Here is a 17,836-nt window from a genome sequence, read left to right as displayed (position 1 = left end):
GAGTTGCTTAGATTAAGACCACATTCTCTCCCTACTTCTCTTTTCTCTATCAAGATGAATCTAAAATCTATTTTAACCAAACAGAGAAACTGAGAAAGCTGGAAACACTCAGCAGGACAGGTAGCTTTTCCGAAAAGAAACAGAAAATGTTTCAGGCTATGAACCCATCATCAGAACTTTTTCATTTTGAATATTTTATTTTAATTTTTTCAAGACTCATATAGAACATTATTACTGAGTCTCATATAATTGCCCAAATCTCACCCCCTCCCAAATGCTAATATATATAAAAGAAATTTCCAAAAAAAGTATGTGTGTTTGAGCATAGTTTCAGGAAGTCAAAGTATTAACTTAACTATATTATTTAAATATTTTCAGGGATGTTAATTATATCCTTAAGCCAGTATGATTCAAATATGGTTGCCATATTTAACAAAAAACATGTCATATTTCTTTCTAAGGTCATGGCTCTTTTCCGGGGGGCACAACTTTGCATTTCCATGTTCCAGTGAATAACAAGTAGCGGTGAGTCAGACTTCCATGTAACAGTGATACATCTCCTGGCTAGTGCAGTCCTCACAAACTGTATTTGATATTTTGATAGTTTTGTTCCAATAACCATAAGATTGCTCAACAAATACAGCCCGATTCCAATGGAAAATCCACCTATAATTTTTGTCAAAATTTTTGCCAAGTCATACCAAAAGGATCTTACTTCCACACACACATCCAGGTTGAATGTATAAATGTTCCAACCTCTATACCACACCTAAAACATGAGTCTGAAATTTCAGATTTTAAACTAATTTTTGCGGTGTAAGGCATAATTGGTGCATAGACATTGGCATGAAGTGTGGATGGCTGTGAATGGGGTGCCCATTAAATGGGCTGCTACGTGCTGTGAGGTGTGGAGTGTCTTCAGTATTGTTCCACTCATCAAGGCAAGTGGAAAGATTTCCACCACGCTCCTGACTTAACCATGCAGGTGGTGGGCAGGGGTTGAAATTTTCAGGATTCCAAGCCTCTGGCTTGCTCTTGTATACGACTACTCCAGATCAGACTCTGATCTCCCCCATCTGTAGTATCTGCATCCAGGATGAGGACTTGCATGCCAGATCAGAGATGTTCTGCTTCTTCAAACAATATGGCTTTTCCTCTACCATCATCAACTTGGCTCTCACCCGCATACCCATTACTCGCACATCTTCCATGCCCCCCCACCCCCTTACGCATCAAGGACAGGATTCACCTTGTCCTCAACTACCACCCCACCAGCCTGTGCATCCATACATCCTTTGCCATCTACTACATGATCCCACCACTAGATTCCTATTCCCCTCTCTCCTTTTGCAGGGATGGTCTCTCCATGACTCTCTTGTCCTCCCTCCCTACCAATTGTCCCCTTGGGACCTACCCCTGTGACCACAAGAGATGCTCCACTTGTGCCACGCCTCCTTCCTCACCACCATTCTGGGCCCCAAACTGTCCTTCCAAGAGAAACAACTTTTTATTTTAGATTCTGCAGGGTCTACTGTATCTGGTGCTCCCGTTGTGGTCTCCTCTACATCAGAGAGACTAGACACAGACTGGGAGATTGTTTTGTTGAGCACCTCAGCTCTGTCCACCGTATTAGTGTGAATCTCCCAGTGGCCACCCATTTCAATTCTCCATCCCATTCCCTTGCTGACTTGTCTGTCCATGGTCTCGTGCATTGCCAGACTGAGACCACCCATAAATTGGAGGAACATTGCCTCATTTTCTGACTGGGCACCCTCCAACTGGATGGCATTAATATCAACTTCTCTGCTTTCGTTAAGCCTCCCCCTTTTTACACCTTTCGCCTTTCCATATGTCTGTCCATTCTGTCTCCTTTCGCACAAACATGATAAATTCTTACCTCATCCCATATCATATCCAAACTGTTACTGGAGTCAGCATGACTGTTGCACAAAGTCAATAGAAAATCAAATTATACCACCTTCTTTTCACCTTTTCTTTTCTTCCTCTATTTTATTCCTTCTCTATTTATTTCCTCTCATTTTCAGATTTGAGGTGCAAGCTGATAGCATGACTTTGTTCCATCAATATCATTGTTGAGCAGAAGATACCTGAGGGTACAGCAAATTACCTGTACAACAACAATTCATTTTGGAAAATTAGGCCAATTTGAAAGCACCATTCAAAGATGAGCAGAAGCCAAAATTCAGCTCATAGAATCACTCATCTCGCCAAAACTTTCAGGCCAGACTCTTGATTGAATTTGGTATCTCATAACTACAAAATCATTAAAAGATACAAAGACAGTTGAGTAATTGAATTTAACTTGTGTGAAATAGATAGTTTTTCTATGATGTTATGGAACATTATAAATTAATATAGTAAAAAACCCTGTTATCAGGAATTTAATTCATGCAAAATTCCAGCAAAAAAATCCCAGAAAATAAATAGGTACAAAATACGTAAGTTTAAAATTAATGCATCTTGCTGTAAGTGTGCCAATCACGCAACATGCAATCTCAAGCAATCAGAAAATTCATTTATTCGGTATCTACCAATCCCCATAGGTGCCGGATACCAGGGGTTTTACTGCATTGCTTATTGCATAACTGCTCTGTGAAACAACTGTATGCCAATTAATGCAGCTCTTTAAGGCTTAAAGTGGCTATTAAAATGCCATGTAGAAAAAAAATAAAGTGCTTGGAATTTTCAGTGAAATGTACTATATTTATTATTTAATAGACTAATTATTTGTGTGATATTGCAGATGGTGATTAAATGCCAAATACAGTAGTGATACCACTCTTGCCATTCCATGCACAGTTGATGCTGATTGTCTGCCCTGAAGGATGGAAGGTGCTTTCTTCCAGTCTAATTTCTGTGGGTTCTAAGACCCACTCCAGACTCTCCAACAGATGGGAGGTGAGACCTGACAAGGTGGATCATGGGTAGCTCAAGGTACTGTGCTTCCTTCTACTTGTGCAAGGCTTTTGAGTGCATGGTCTAGTTTCAAACATGATTATTGTTGAGAACTAGACCATGCTGAAGGAGGAACTGATTGTCGACTTCAGGAAGGGAAAACCAGAAGTGTGCAATCCAGTGATCATTGGGGGATCAGAGTTGGAGAGGGTGAGCAAAATTCTTGGGAGTCAGTATCTTGGAGGATCTTCCATAGTCCCAACATACCAATGGCATCGTGAAGAAAACACGTGAGTGCCTCTACTTCCTCAGGAGTTTGCTGAGGTTTGGTATGACATCAGAAATATTGGTAAACCCTGACAGATGCATGGTGGAAAGTGTGCTGACCAGCTGCATCGTGGTTTGGTATGGGGACACCAAACCCCTGAATGGAAAGCCCTGCAAAAGGTAGTGAACACAGCCCAGGACATCACAGGCAAAACTCTCCCCACCATCGAGAACATCGATAAGGAACGCTGCTGTCAGAGAGCAGCAACAATTATTAGGAATCCACAACACCCACTGCACGCTCTGTTATTGCTGCTACCAGCAGGAAAGAGGTATAGATGCCACAAGACTCTCACCACCAGATTCAGGAACAGCTGATATCCCTCAACAACAAACTCAATCAGAGAATCACTGAAGGACTCTTACTTTTGCATTTACTGATTTTTAAAAAAATCTCTCTGTATTGCACACAGTTTGTTTACATTTCTTTCGTTGTTTGCATGTATGTGTAAATTCTTGAATACATATTTTTTGCACAACCAATAAGTGGTAGTTCTATCTGGCCTGCAGGAAAAGAATCTCGGGATTGTAGTTGTTGTCACCTATGTACTCTGACAATAATCTGAACTTTGAACTTTGATTCTGAATGCTGTCACTTTGAGCAGCCATGGGTGTGGTGCAGCAACCGGACACAAAACACAGAAAAGACTGTACTACAGGCTTTAATCCACTTAAATTCTGTTGTACACCAGTAGTAGTCTCGCTGGCTCCACGTGTGACTGGCCAAGGAGGAGCTGGCTCAAATCTATATGCAAGTCAGTGATTGACAGCCGGCCAGGTGGTCTTCCTGCAGGTACGGAGGTTGCCCCCTGCAGTAGGCTGGTGGGCACGTGGCCCAGTGCTGTGGTTGTATCACCACAATAGGGTAAAATTCCGGGAGCCAGTGTGGATGTTTATCTTTGTTACGGATCACCCACAACGAACCTGTAGACTCTCCATGATCCACGGAACACTGTATCTGTTGTTTTGCTCAGCTACTGAATTGCAGAGTTGAGTCCAGTCTTACTAAGGTGCTGCTGGATTTACCCTGAAGAATTGCCTCTCAGATCTTGAGCCAGATTAGACCTGGCAGGGTCAAGGACCTTTTGGGGATTAGGGGCTGCAGATTTGCAGTTAAAAGAGCAAGACAAGTTACATTTTAATTATTTCATTTTAGCTTAATGTTTTTAGGCGTTCTAATTTTATTTGGTTTTTTTTAATTTCTGCATGTCAGATATTTAAAGCTGTTAATAATTTTGACATCGCGCAAGTCTCTGATTGAGGCTTGGCCAACTTTCAAAGCTTTCAGGTTTACTTTGGGTGCAGGGCCTTGTTGTTGCTATTGGCATCTGGGCTACTTCTCCCCAGAAAGGCAGGTCCTCTTTAATGAGACCAGGTAAGTATGGGTTGGGGTTAGGAGATTGCAAGAGAGTTTAGTACTTTGTTTTTAGGAAGAGATATACGAGTTGGCAGAACATTGAGGGCAGAAGGGCTTGTACTGTGCTGTATTGTTCTCTTTTCTATGTACTAGGATCTGGCACAGTGGGATTAGGGCTAAATGTTGGACAAAAAAAAAATGGATTGTCGTAATTGTGTATAACATTTGATCTGGAGGTGACTGAGCAGGAATATTAAAATTGCCACAGGTCGAGGACCTCTTATCCAAAATGCTTGGGACAAGACACTTATGGTTTTTAGGTTATTTTTTGGATTTTGGAACAATGGAACAAAGCAGCATACTTGAATCAACAGAATACCTGCGTCAGTGGTTAAACAGTAACAGCAAACCACGGCAGTGCCAAAACATGCTGTCACAAGTGGAAAATTCACATGAAATAATGTTTTAATACTTACCTTAAAAAAAACCCTTGATCTCTGCTTACAAAAGAAGACCACCTCCCCACCACTGCAGGTCCCCGACCACCTCCCCACCACTGCCACTGGACCCGACCACCTCCCCACCACTGCCACTGGACCCGACCACCTCCCCACCACTGCCACTGGACCCGACCACCTCCCCACCACTGCCACTGGACCCGACCACCTCCCCACCACTGCCACTGGACCCGACCACCTCCCCACCACTGCCACTGGACCCGACCACCTCCCCACCACTGCCACTGGACCCGACCACCTCCCCACCACTGCCACTGGACCCGACCACCTCCCCACCACTGCCACTGGACCCGACCACCTCCCCACCACTGCCACTGGACCCGACCACCTCCCCACCACTGCCACTGGACCCGACCACCTCCCCACCACTGCCACTGGACCCGACCACCTCCCCACCACTGCCACTGGACCCGACCACCTCCCCACCACTGCCACTGGACCCGACCACCTCCCCACCACTGCCACTGGACCCGACCACCTCCCCACCACTGCCACTGGACCCGACCACCTCCCCACCACTGCCACTGGACCCGACCACCTCCCCACCACTGCCACTGGACCCGACCACCTCCCCACCACTGCCACTGGACCCGACCACCTCCCCACCACTGCCACTGGACCCGACCACCTCCCCACCACTGCCACTGGACCCGACCACCTCCCCACCACTGCCACTGGACCCGACCACCTCCCCACCACTGCCACTGGACCCGACCACCTCCCCACCACTGCCACTGGACCCGACCACCTCCCCACCACTGCCACTGGACCCGACCACCTCCCCACCACTGCCACTGGACCCGACCACCTCCCCACCACTGCCACTGGACCCGACCACCTCCCCACCACTGCCACTGGACCCGACCACCTCCCCACCACTGCCACTGGACCCGACCACCTCCCCACCACTGCCACTGGACCCGACCACCTCCCCACCACTGCCACTGGACCCGACCACCTCCCCACCACTGCCACTGGACCCGACCACCTCCCCACCACTGCCACTGGACCCGACCACCTCCCCACCACTGCCACTGGACCCGACCACCTCCCCACCACTGCCACTGGACCCGACCACCTCCCCACCACTGCCACTGGACCCGACCACCTCCCCACCACTGCCACTGGACCCGACCACCTCCCCACCACTGCCACTGGACCCGACCACCTCCCCACCACTGCCACTGGACCCGACCACCTCCCCACCACTGCCACTGGACCCGACCACCTCCCCACCACTGCCACTGGACCCGACCACCTCCCCACCACTGCCACTGGACCCGACCACCTCCCCACCACTGCCACTGGACCCGACCACCTCCCCACCACTGCCACTGGACCCGACCACCTCCCCACCACTGCCACTGGACCCGACCACCTCCCCACCACTGCCACTGGACCCGACCACCTCCCCACCACTGCCACTGGACCCGACCACCTCCCCACCACTGCCACTGGACCCGACCACCTCCCCACCACTGCCACTGGACCCGACCACCTCCCCACCACTGCCACTGGACCCGACCACCTCCCCACCACTGCCACTGGACCCGACCACCTCCCCACCACTGCCACTGGACCCGACCACCTCCCCACCACTGCCACTGGACCCGACCACCTCCCCACCACTGCCACTGGACCCGACCACCTCCCCACCACTGCCACTGGACCCGACCACCTCCCCACCACTGCCACTGGACCCGACCACCTCCCCACCACTGCCACTGGACCCGACCACCTCCCCACCACTGCCACTGGACCCGACCACCTCCCCACCACAAAATAAGATTTCATTTATTTTACTGTTATTGTAATCAAACTGGTGCCAACAGAGCATCAGAGCCCCACATGGGCAAGTCAAGTGTTGAATTTCTTTACACGTGACATAATGTTGGTGCTTAAAAATTTTTTGTTTTTTAGATCTTCTCAGTTTTTGGATCTTTGGATAAGGGGTACTCAACCTGTATTAAAGGAAATTCTATAAATGATCAAAAATAGAATTGCACACCACAGAAATAAGATCTATTGGCCCATCTTGTCCATGCCAACTGTGATGCTTATCTACACTAATCCTATTTGCTGGCATTAAGCTTTTATCACTGTTTGCCTTTCTTATCTGAGAACCAGTCCAAAAATGCCTTATAAATGTTGTCATTGTATCTGCCTCTACCATATTCTTTCTGCAGCGCTACTTCCAAAAGTATGTAAATTAATTGGACCAAACTTTGGATGCTGCAATGTATGTGGGGAGTAGAAGTCAACTTGATCTAACCCCCATTCCAGTCCTCCTTGGTAGCTTTTAAACAATTTATATATTAATGCTATCAAACAGGAACTGGAAGAAATTTTCCATTTCTACTTGAACATAAAGCACTAATGCGTGGATGGCTGATTGTCATGGGTAGTTTGACATTTGGATGCTTTTCATGAGTTTGTTATTGTCTTGGTGCATTAGTAATCCTTTGTCACTGTTTGTAAAATGCTCTCCTTTGTTGTTGTAATAGATTAGAGTTTTAAAAAGAATTCTTTGTGACCTGTGTCTACTTTAATATTGTCATCACAAGCATAGCAATTTCAAGAGCAAATTGTTGCGAGAGTAACAAGATGAAGTTTTGCAGATCGAAACAGGAGGATTATTCCTGCTCTACCAGCTTTGAAAATGCACGACTGCTTTCCCACCCCACCAGCGCGCCACAGTTATATCTTTCTCCTTGATTGGTGCATTGTCTGGTTAATCATTTTGGAAAAAAGAATGTTGCAGTCCTTTAACGCTACACGTGTCTGTCTGGATAATGGACCTGAGACTCCGAGTATGGTTCTTGAAGTAAAACCTTCCACAGCAGGAAAGAGGATATTTATTATCTTGAAGCTTAATCCCATGATCTGGTCTAAAGTTGCCTGAGAACTCTGCATATCCAAGTCTTTCTGTTCAAAGCAATCAGTTCTGTCTTGATGTTTTGGATCTCATCTACATGTGCAGGAGAAATAAGAAAAATAAGGGCATACAGTGAAGTTCCTGAAGATTTAGTCTAGAATATTAACTATAAACAAGCAATACTTAAAAGTTCAAAGATCAGATATATTGTCAGAGTACATACATGAAACCATATGCCACCTTGAGATTCTTTTTCCTGAGGGCAAGACAGAATTACCACTTATTGGTAGTGCAAAAAGCTGTACTCAAGAATGCAAACAAATAAAGAAATGTAAACAAACTGACTGCAATATAGAGAGGGAAAAAAGTACAAAAGTAATAATCCTTAAATGAGTCCCTGATTGAGATGTTGTTGAGGAATCTGATGGTGGAAGGGTAGCAGCTGTACCTGAACCTGGTGGTATGAGTCATGGGGTCCCTGTACCTCTTTCCTGATGGTAACAGTGAGAATAGAGCGTGTGCTACCATCAGATGCGAATGGTTCTCTTTAATGTGTGCAGTGTTATTATAGTGAATTGTCCACTTCAAAGTGGTGAGTAGAAGGCAGAAACAGCTTTGGTGTTCACTGTATCACATAATTTTCTGCAATCCTATTTTTCTGTTGTGTTAATTTGTGCTGGGGAGTTTGAGGTTCAACAGCAATTGCTTACAGGTCCACTAGATGGGGTGGAGTTGATTACAGAATGTCTTTGAGCAGGGCTTGTGTCAATATAGTACAGGTTGTATCACTTTAATCCAGTGACGTTGGGATCTGGCCATTGCCGAACCACAGAAAAGATCAGAAGACAGAAATTGACCCCTGAGGGAACACTTATTAGAGCTAGCACCATCTTCTGCACTTCATGGTCTCTTGGTTGACATCCTGAAGGGCTAAAATACAGCTGAATATAAGAACTTAACAGAACTGTACAATCACCAAAACACTCGGCTGCAGTGTAAACAGATTTTGGTGCATTAGCACTGCAAATAGCACCGGCCTGGTGGCAGATCCACAAACTAATGGTGGCAGATTCAAAGTGTGCCAGACCATAGGATTTGCCGGACCACAGAGTGCCAGATTTGAGAGGTACAACCTGTCCTGTTACATGCATTGAGAACTTGGAGTCCATGCATCAGAAGCCTTCATTAAATGGTAGAAGGAGCACTTCCACAAGCACTCGTCTAACAAATTGCTCCTGCCCCATCTGTCAAAGAGACTGTGGTTCTCACAAATCCAGAGTGGGAGCAAGTTGTTCTCGACCCTGAGAGACTGCCCAAGAAGTATGAGTTCACTCTGCCTGTGCAGGCAACATCTTAATTAATTGATGTTGGAAAATACAATTTATTTCTCTCATTGTTTTTAAGCTTTGGCCACACAGTTGAAACTAGATGCAGGCACAGTGTAAATTGAGGAGACAATGTTCTGAATTCCAGGAGTGAGATGGCAACAACTATTCTTAAACAAAAATAACAGCATTTGTCCAAGACTGAATATCTGCACTGTGTAACTCATTCCCCACACACACCATAATCTTTCCACTGTCGGCAAGGCACAACTCATGAGTGTGAAGGAATTTGTCTGGAAAGGTGCAACTGCAGCAAGATCCAAGAAGCTTGACGCCATAATGGTCAAACAATCCTATAAGATATGCACCCCATCCAATATTAATAATCACGCCTGTCATCAAAATGTAGGGCAGCTGCGCCGACTGAAAAAATGCAGTCTAGTTATTCACCCAGGCTAATCTCTCGACATATCTCCAAAACCAGGACTTGTATCATCAAGTAGACAAAGATAGAAGGGATGTAGGAGCACCACCATTTGCAGGTTCTTGTCTAAGTTGCATATTATTTCCCTTAAATATCCATCATTAAGATTAGGTCTAAGTCATGGATTGTGGTAATGCCTTCAGAAGGACTACAGTTGTTAACCAATTCTAGCAAAATGAAAACGTGTTGTGTAATCCAGAAGCCCCATTCACACTGGCACTTTAACCCAGTAATTAACTGCCAATCTACCAGTTAATGTGCCAGTGTGAACGCTCACGAATTGGCACACAGGTGTCAGTTCACCCTGGAGTTGGACTGCCCAGCGAGGGTGTACCATCCCTGGGGTGATCTGACGCCTGCATGCTGGTTAGCCCAGTGTGAAAGAGACATGGGGTATCCTGGCGCAAATTAATGGAGGATAAGCACCATCTTCCCCTGGGATGCCAGGTGATGAGTGTGAAAGGACCCAGAGAACCAGTTAACAGTGTTGCAGCTAAGGGCTTCTAGCTCTTTTCACATTGGCTAACCAGTAAATTGGCTGTTCAACAAACCGGTTCAAGAAGCTGTTTTTGGCATTTACACTGGATCATTGTTAACCAGTTCTCTGCGGCTACACCTGCTGCCTCTTGAAATTGCACAACACTGGATTCTCCTGTTTCTGCTGTCCAAGACATGACATCACTTTGAAACCCCTTGGCCCACAGTATCATCCAAAAATTTGACATGGAGTATACTCTCATGGGTTGATTCTTCCACTATTTCCTCTTTGGCCAACTGATTGGGATTTCCCATTTGAGCAAATGACATCTGTTTTGAGCACCTTTTCACTGCCCTTCCCTATTCTTCCCTTGAATCATTTTGCTTTCATGTGTGACTCAACCCTTTCAGGTGCATTGATTTCTAGAAAAGACTATGGTGTAATCATACTTTTGTGAGTTATAGGGTGAGGTATTTTATTTGCCTACTTGTTTACTTTAATGTCCTAAATTGATGGGGATGGGAGGAAGGGGATGAAACAATCAAACAATTTTTCTTCATGTGACAGCAAGTACTTGCTTAAAAGAGGAATGTTCTTTTGAAGCCTTTTACTCCAGTATGATTGGTTCTGTATTACATCATTGCTGTGAGTCAATTGCAGGAAGATTGGTTTCCTGCAGCATCCTGCTACATTATACTTGAGTCTGCTTGTTCATGCTGGTGCTTGTGTTGAGGCCACAATTAGGGAGCATGCATATCTGCACCACAGACTTCTGAGATCCAATGTTTTGAGTGGTGGGAGGAAACCGGAACCATGCAAACACAGGGAGAACGTACAAACTCCTTACAGTTAGTGTGAAATTCGAACCCTGGTCCCATTTGCGCTAACCGTGCTGTCCATCTGGTATTGCCCTGCCCAGTTCACCAGCTGATCAACATCTTTCTACCTTGGGTCTACCCTCCCTATCAGTAGTACCACCAGTTTTCATATCATCTGCAAATTTTCTCATCATACCTCCTACATTTATATCTAAGTTGTGACTGTATAGAATGTAAAAGTCAATCCCAGAACTGATTTCTGTGGAATATCAATGGAGACCAGTTTCAATGACAAAAGCAAACCTGCCACCAACAACCTCAGTCTCCTATTACCAACCTGTTTTTTTTCTCATTTTGCTGACCAGCCTTGATGTGAGACCTTGGGAGAGGCCTTTCCACATGTAGATTAATCCTGGCCCTCCCAGCTTAGTCTAACATCAGAGGTCTGGAAATTATTAGGAAAATGAGCCTATAATTAACCTGCTGACCTTTTCCCACTCCCTGGCTACATGGCAAGAACAGGAAATGTAGAAGGCCAATGAGTGCAAGTGGGATTTGTGAGGAACCCTGGCCATTAAAACTTGAGGGAGATGGTGAACTTTGGATGTCTTGTCCTCTTGAGTTTTCTTAGGGGCTTTTGCCCACAACTTCAACAGAACAGTGGAGCACATCTATTTCAGACTCCAACTAAAATTATAGATTGGGTTCAGATGATGTCATCAAAATTGATTTACATATTTAAGAAGTGCATAGAGTTGTCCAGAATCGAATGTCGAGGACTGACATTATCCAAGGCCTAAGACTATGTCCTGGAGAAGACACAGATGTTGATGCTGGCACCCAGAAAGCTCTTTTGGGTGAAAAGCTACAGTTTAAGGGCCTCCTGTCACTTGTGGGTCTGAAACCTATGTAAAGGCATCTCTGACATAACTTATTAAATGTATGTAAGAGAAAAATAATGTAATGCTGGAGGGTTGTCCTTTTATTGCATGTAAATCTTGTAGGCAATTTTTTTGGGGGGGAAACAAGTTTAAGTTCCTCCTCCATTTAGACAAAGCCACTTTACTATCAGGAAATTAGCCCACCACTCTCCAGGTCTTTTTCAGAAAGGGTCAAATCAAAATGGCCATTACCATTGGAGTTTGGGTAAGTCTGTTTAATTTGCGTTAATAATGTGGTCTTGTTGCGGGTTGAGCGACTGCATGGTTAGAGGGGCCGAATCACCCCCCCTCAGGAGAAGCCCGCTTTTGGCGACACGCATTGCCTGGGAGATGTCGCTATTTCCTGGTTGCACGTCGCCGGGCAGGCAGTGACTCCACAACGCGCTGACGTCACTCCCATAGACCAGCACACCCTAGACAGGTAGTGGGTCGTCCCCTAAAAGCAGCACAAGAGATTCAAATAAAGTCATTTACTGGTTCACCCTCGTGATGTGCTTCATTTCAGTAGCGCTACCGTTAGCAGCCGCTACAGTCTCTCCATTTTAGGGGCAGGTATCGGGAATTTCATGTTGACGTGAAAATTCAGAAATATCTGATTTCTAAGTACAATGAAGTCTCCATGTCAGAGCTTCGAAAAAGCCTGGCCTGAAAGTCAGTGAGAAATCACACTTTAAATGCGAATTGGTGATGTTTCCATGTTACTGGAAACTTTGTGATCTGTCAGGAATCCTTTTGGTATTTGGAGAGGACATGCTTTCTCTGAGTTGGTTTTGCTGGTTTTGATTTTGTGGGAAGAGAAAACTACATGAAATCAAGCACCCTGTGGAACTGGTTTGTTCTCAGTCGAATGGTGGGATCAGAAATTGTAAACTGTATGCGGTGCAGTCAAGAATTGCTGCCGGCCTCAATTTTAACTCATTTAAAAAAAAATGTATTCTTTGTACCTGCAGATTGAAGATAAAATTAATAGATTTTTTTTCTGAATAGGAAAAAAGACTGGAATACTCTGAGCATTACAGTATAGTGACAATACCCTCGCACTGCTAGGAAGTTACTAATCACTGAGGCAGAACTTGAGCTTGTTGCCCCTTTAATTGCATATGTGACGTGCCTGAAACTGGAGAATCTGTATTTATTGTAGTTTTTGCCCAGTCGATTTGGAGAGGGAACAACGGTTGCTCTGGCAACGTCTGTTCTGAGGCAGCTGGTGATTAGTTCAATGGAAAGAAGTCAAAGGAGGTCAAGGGAGGGAGGTGTGGGAATAGGGAGGCAGGATTTAGTTGAGACGTCAGAGGCAGCAAGTTGTAGCACGCGAAGAAAGGGAGCGAGTGAGAGGCAGGATGAGAGCGCAAGGCAGCTGCAAAAAGACCTGAAACAAAGCAGGCAGGAGGGGAGGGAGAGAAAAGCTTTCTTTTACCTGCCAGACGCCATGGATCAAGCCCCTGAACGTCCTCAGGTGAGAGGAAGCTGAAGGCAGAAGTGGTGCATCCCATCCCTCCATCCTTCCTTCCCCACCCAAGAAAAGTTTTTCCTCCCAAAAAGAAGCACAGACAAATGCTGCCAAAGTGGGTTTAATTGCTGCAGGAATGAAGCTACAAGCAAGAGACCATTCACCAGCAACCAAACTTGGTAAGGTAGGACATTTTCACATCAGCTGAAACATTTCGTTTTTTTTTCCCCTCGCTTGTCTGTTTTGCATTATCCACTCTGTACAATTAAAAAAAAACTCCGAACTGATTTTCAAAGAAGTCTGCTAAATAGATATGTCGGGGGGGGGGGGGGGGGGGGGGGGTAGGGAGAATAGTGTCAGATGAATTTTACTGAAATGATATGCTATGGAGGGAAACTTTTCATCCAGATCAGTGTTAATATTCTCTACTGTTTTGTCAATGAATGTGTTATTTTTAATCCACTGCATTTTTTTTCAGAATTTGGCTGTATTTGTGGATGACCCGCGCATAACCTAGGCTTCCTGTAGAATATGTCTGTTATCTATGGAGCAATTGTGTACAGTTTAACTCCCTGTTCACCACAATTCCTTGTACTGGTCTCTGGAAGGGTTGAAGCCCCTCATTACATTTAATGAATTCTAAATTTTTCCCTCCCCTAGTTCCGTTCTTCACTGGTCACTGTGCACCATTCTTTGCTTGAGAGAGCTGGAATATTTTTTTAAAATTTGCAGCTGTTAAGGGTGCCAGAAAAGTGGACCTGTGCGATGTACAGTTTAATTTCCTCCTTCTCTGCCCCAACTAGCCACATGGCAGGGAATAGTGGTCAAGCTCCCATGACCGCACAATTGAAAGGGAAAAGCTACCTGTTCTGAGGCATTTCTTTGACCACATATTGCCTTTATTTTTGTGCACTCCGTGCAACAGACACAGCCCTTTCAGGAAACTAGCAACAAAGTAAAATATGCCACACAGTCAATTGAACTGATTGTTAGTCTAGCACCATGCATTTAGATAAATACCTGTACAATCACAGAAGAATATCACATTTCAAAGGCTTTCACTATTAACTTGGGCTCCAACTCCAAGCAGCAAGCTGGGAGGTGTTCGGTATAATTAAAGGTTGTCACACAAACTCGCCAATTGAGTTTAAAAAGCAGATTATCCTCCTTCCTTTTTTTTAAAATTTTTTTATTTTTCACACCATAAATCACATTAGCCATGATATACACTATTTCTTTTTCACACATATACAGTGACTTTTTCTCCCCCCTCCTCCCTCCTCCCAAGCCACCCCCCACCCCCCCTCTCAAGATTATCCTCCTTCCTGATACACTTCCCAATATGGGTATGCAGATATGAGAAGAGAGCTGAGACCAGGGTTACAACTTGCTGACAGGGACCTCATCAACATTGACAATATTGGTAGGAATACTGCCTGCAAAATGTATGTGTCGACCAGGACCTATCTTCAGACTGGAGGCAAGTCTCCATTATCTTGTCTACCGTTGCTGTTGTGTTAAATGCAATAGACTCACAGTAGGTCGAGCAACTCAAAACCGAACCTATATCAGGTAATGTGAGCCAATAGTAGAAGCAGAGATTTCTTCTCCTGTAACCTGAGATAGAGTAAGTAATGCTGGTCATTTTAATTCTATGGCCCACTTTGACTTGTGTCTGTGCTCTCCTGCACTTTCAAAGCCCAACCCAAGGTCAACAAACAGCACTTTGTCTTCAGATAGGGGATGGTCTCCCCACCCTGTTCTCCACTCCACTTTCTGCTGCCTCACTCCCTTCTTAAACAGCTTAGTGACTTTGGCGATCCTTCAGTCCACCAGAACCATGCCAGACTCCATTGATCCTGGAAAATCATTACCAATGCCTTCGCCATCTCTACAGCTACCTCCTTCAGAACCCGAGGATGCATTCCATCCAGTCCAGGAGACTTCTATCTACCCTTAGATGCTTTAGCTTCTCTCTCGTGATCTTGACTGCACTCACTTCTCTTCTGAGAGAGCATGCTACTAATGTCTTCCACAGTGAAGATTGATCCAAAATATTAATTCATTTCCTCTGCCATCCCCTTGTCATCCAATTTACAATTTCTCCAATGTCATTTTCTATCGGTCCTACATCTATTTTGATCATTCTTTTACTTATAGATTTTTTAAAAGCTTTTATTATCCTCTTTGAAATGACTTGCTAATCTCTTTTCATAATTCATCTTTTACTTCCTAATCACCTTCTTAGTTGTCTTCTCTAAGATTTTAAATTTCCCAGTCCTCTATCTTCCCACATATTTTTGCTTCTTTGTATGCCCTCTCTTTTGCTTTTACTTTACAATTTCCTCATTTTTTCATTCAGTTTTCTTTCTTTTTGGTTTGTACCTGTCCTGCACTTTCCTCATTTCTTGCAGAAACTCTAGCTGTTCCTACTCTGCTGTCTTCCCTAATAGCGTGCTTTTCCAGTTCCTCTCTCATGCAACTGTAATTTCCTTTACTCCAATGAAATATTAACATATCGAATATTAGTCTTTTCAAATTTCAAAGTGAACCCTAAGGGTTCCTTTATCTTAAACTCTCTAATCACCTCTGTTCATTGCCCAGCACCCAATCCAGGACAGCCGATCCCCTGGTGGGCTCATCAGCAAGCTGCTTCAAAAAGCCACAAACTTTCTCCTGACATCCCATACTGACCTGACATTATTCATCTACTTTCATGTTAAAATCACTGTCCTTCTGTCATGCCTTATCTATTTCCAATTGTATTTTGTAATCCATGTGCCAGCTACTGTTTGAGGGCCTGTGCATAACTGCTATTACTGTGCTTTTACCTTTACCATTCCTTAGCTCAACCCATAAGGACTCTACCTCTTCTGATCCTATGTCCTTTCTTTCCAATGATTTGATATTGTTTTTTACCAGCAGAGCCACGCCACCCCTTCTACTGACCTGCCTATCCTTACACATTCAGCTTACAATGACATCCATCTTTTAACTACAACTCCGTAATGGCCACAGTATCATGCCTTCCAAACTGTAGCTGTACAGCAAGATCATCCACTTTGTTTCTAATGCTGTGTGCATTTGTGTATAATACCTTTAGACTAGTTTTTGAATGTACGGTGTCTCTGATATCCCTTTGGCTATTATTTTGTCTCTGAGTGTTCTTTTCCAAAGGCTCCATCCTTTATTTGAAGTTTGTCCCTGCTTGTTTATTGTTGATGCATATTTTAAGGGAGAGTGAAGTTTTAAAGAATATGTCTCACATGACACTGACTGGAGGGTGAAAATTTACTCGTGAGAGGGGGAAAATATAAATTAAATTTGAGAGGCAAGCTTTATTTTTTACATAAACTGTTGGGTGACTGGAACACTGTCAGTGGAGGCAGTACAAATTAATACCGTAGGACTGTTTAAGAGGCATTTAGTCGGACAAGTGAGCAGATGGGATATTAGGAAATGGACTGTGTGTGGGTAGATTGGCATCATGGTTGGCACAGACTTGGTGAGCTGAAGGGCTTGTCCTGAGCGGTACTGATCCCTGGTCTTAAGATTTTACAAAGCCCTATAATACCGTAATCATGAGAAGTAGATAGGCTGGATATGTGCTTTTCCAGAGAGGTCATTACTAGGGGTGAAAATTGATTGGTAGAAAAAAAGTATTCAAGTAGTGGGATTTGGAACTCACTTCATGAAAGAAGTGGAGTCAGACACCCTCACCACTTCTCAGAGGCAGATGGACATGTATGGAAAGGTCATAAATTGCAGGAATATGGACTCTGAGATGGGAAGAGTGATTGGACTAAAGTCTGTTTTGTGCCTTTGTGGATATGATGGGCCACACAGCCAACCCTGTGATCTATTTACTTCATATCAATCACTCCATGCAATTGCAGTACACATAAGTGCTGGAGAATCTTCGATCTATGCAATTATCGTGCCTAAGAAGCCTTCTTCCAAGAGTCTGGTAACAAGGCTGTATTCCAAAGGTTTGTTTGTTTTGCCCTTAAGACTATTCCTTTTTACATGTATAGACCTGACTTGATTGACTGGTCTTGCACTGAAATTGAATGCATTTGATTATTGGTTTATGATAGATATCTCACTTGTCCTGTTTTGAATTTTTGGATCAAAGAGATCATAAAAATGGGTGTGGAGCTGTTCCCTTCTCATTGCATTGGCTGGAAGCTAATGCAAGTTTCTTTCCCCAAGTTTTCTCTTGACTTTGCATCATACACATGGTAAAAATAAATGCAAGAGATTTTTGATTTTCATTGCTTTGTAAGAGATATCTTGAGTTAATTTAAACTGTAAAATATAATTTAACAAAGTGGTGCAGTGGCTACA

At 44.3% G+C, this 17,836-nt stretch overlaps 1 protein-coding gene across 8 annotated transcripts in view; it reads left to right on the top strand.

Annotated features, from left to right (window-relative positions):
- The window catches only part of LOC138745991 (DENN domain-containing protein 2A), a 153,846-nt gene that overhangs the window by 42,554 nt on the left and 93,456 nt on the right, over nucleotides 1-17,836 (top strand). For 3 of the 8 annotated variants that reach the window (XR_011346643.1, XR_011346644.1, XM_069903647.1), the window contains exon 1: nucleotides 13,312-13,668. The gene's annotated coding sequence lies outside the window, so the exon portion shown is untranslated. Of the gene's footprint in view, nucleotides 1-461; nucleotides 526-2,764; nucleotides 2,956-13,311; nucleotides 13,674-17,836 lie in introns of those variants that run through there. The other 5 variants (XM_069903643.1, XM_069903642.1, XM_069903644.1 and 2 more) reach the window with 4 other exon arrangements.

The sequence above is a fragment of the Narcine bancroftii genome, chromosome 11 (genome assembly GCF_036971445.1).
Source record: "Narcine bancroftii isolate sNarBan1 chromosome 11, sNarBan1.hap1, whole genome shotgun sequence".
In the NCBI taxonomy this organism is placed as follows: Eukaryota; Metazoa; Chordata; class Chondrichthyes; order Torpediniformes; family Narcinidae; genus Narcine; species Narcine bancroftii.
This window is presented reverse-complemented; position numbering and strand designations above follow the sequence as displayed.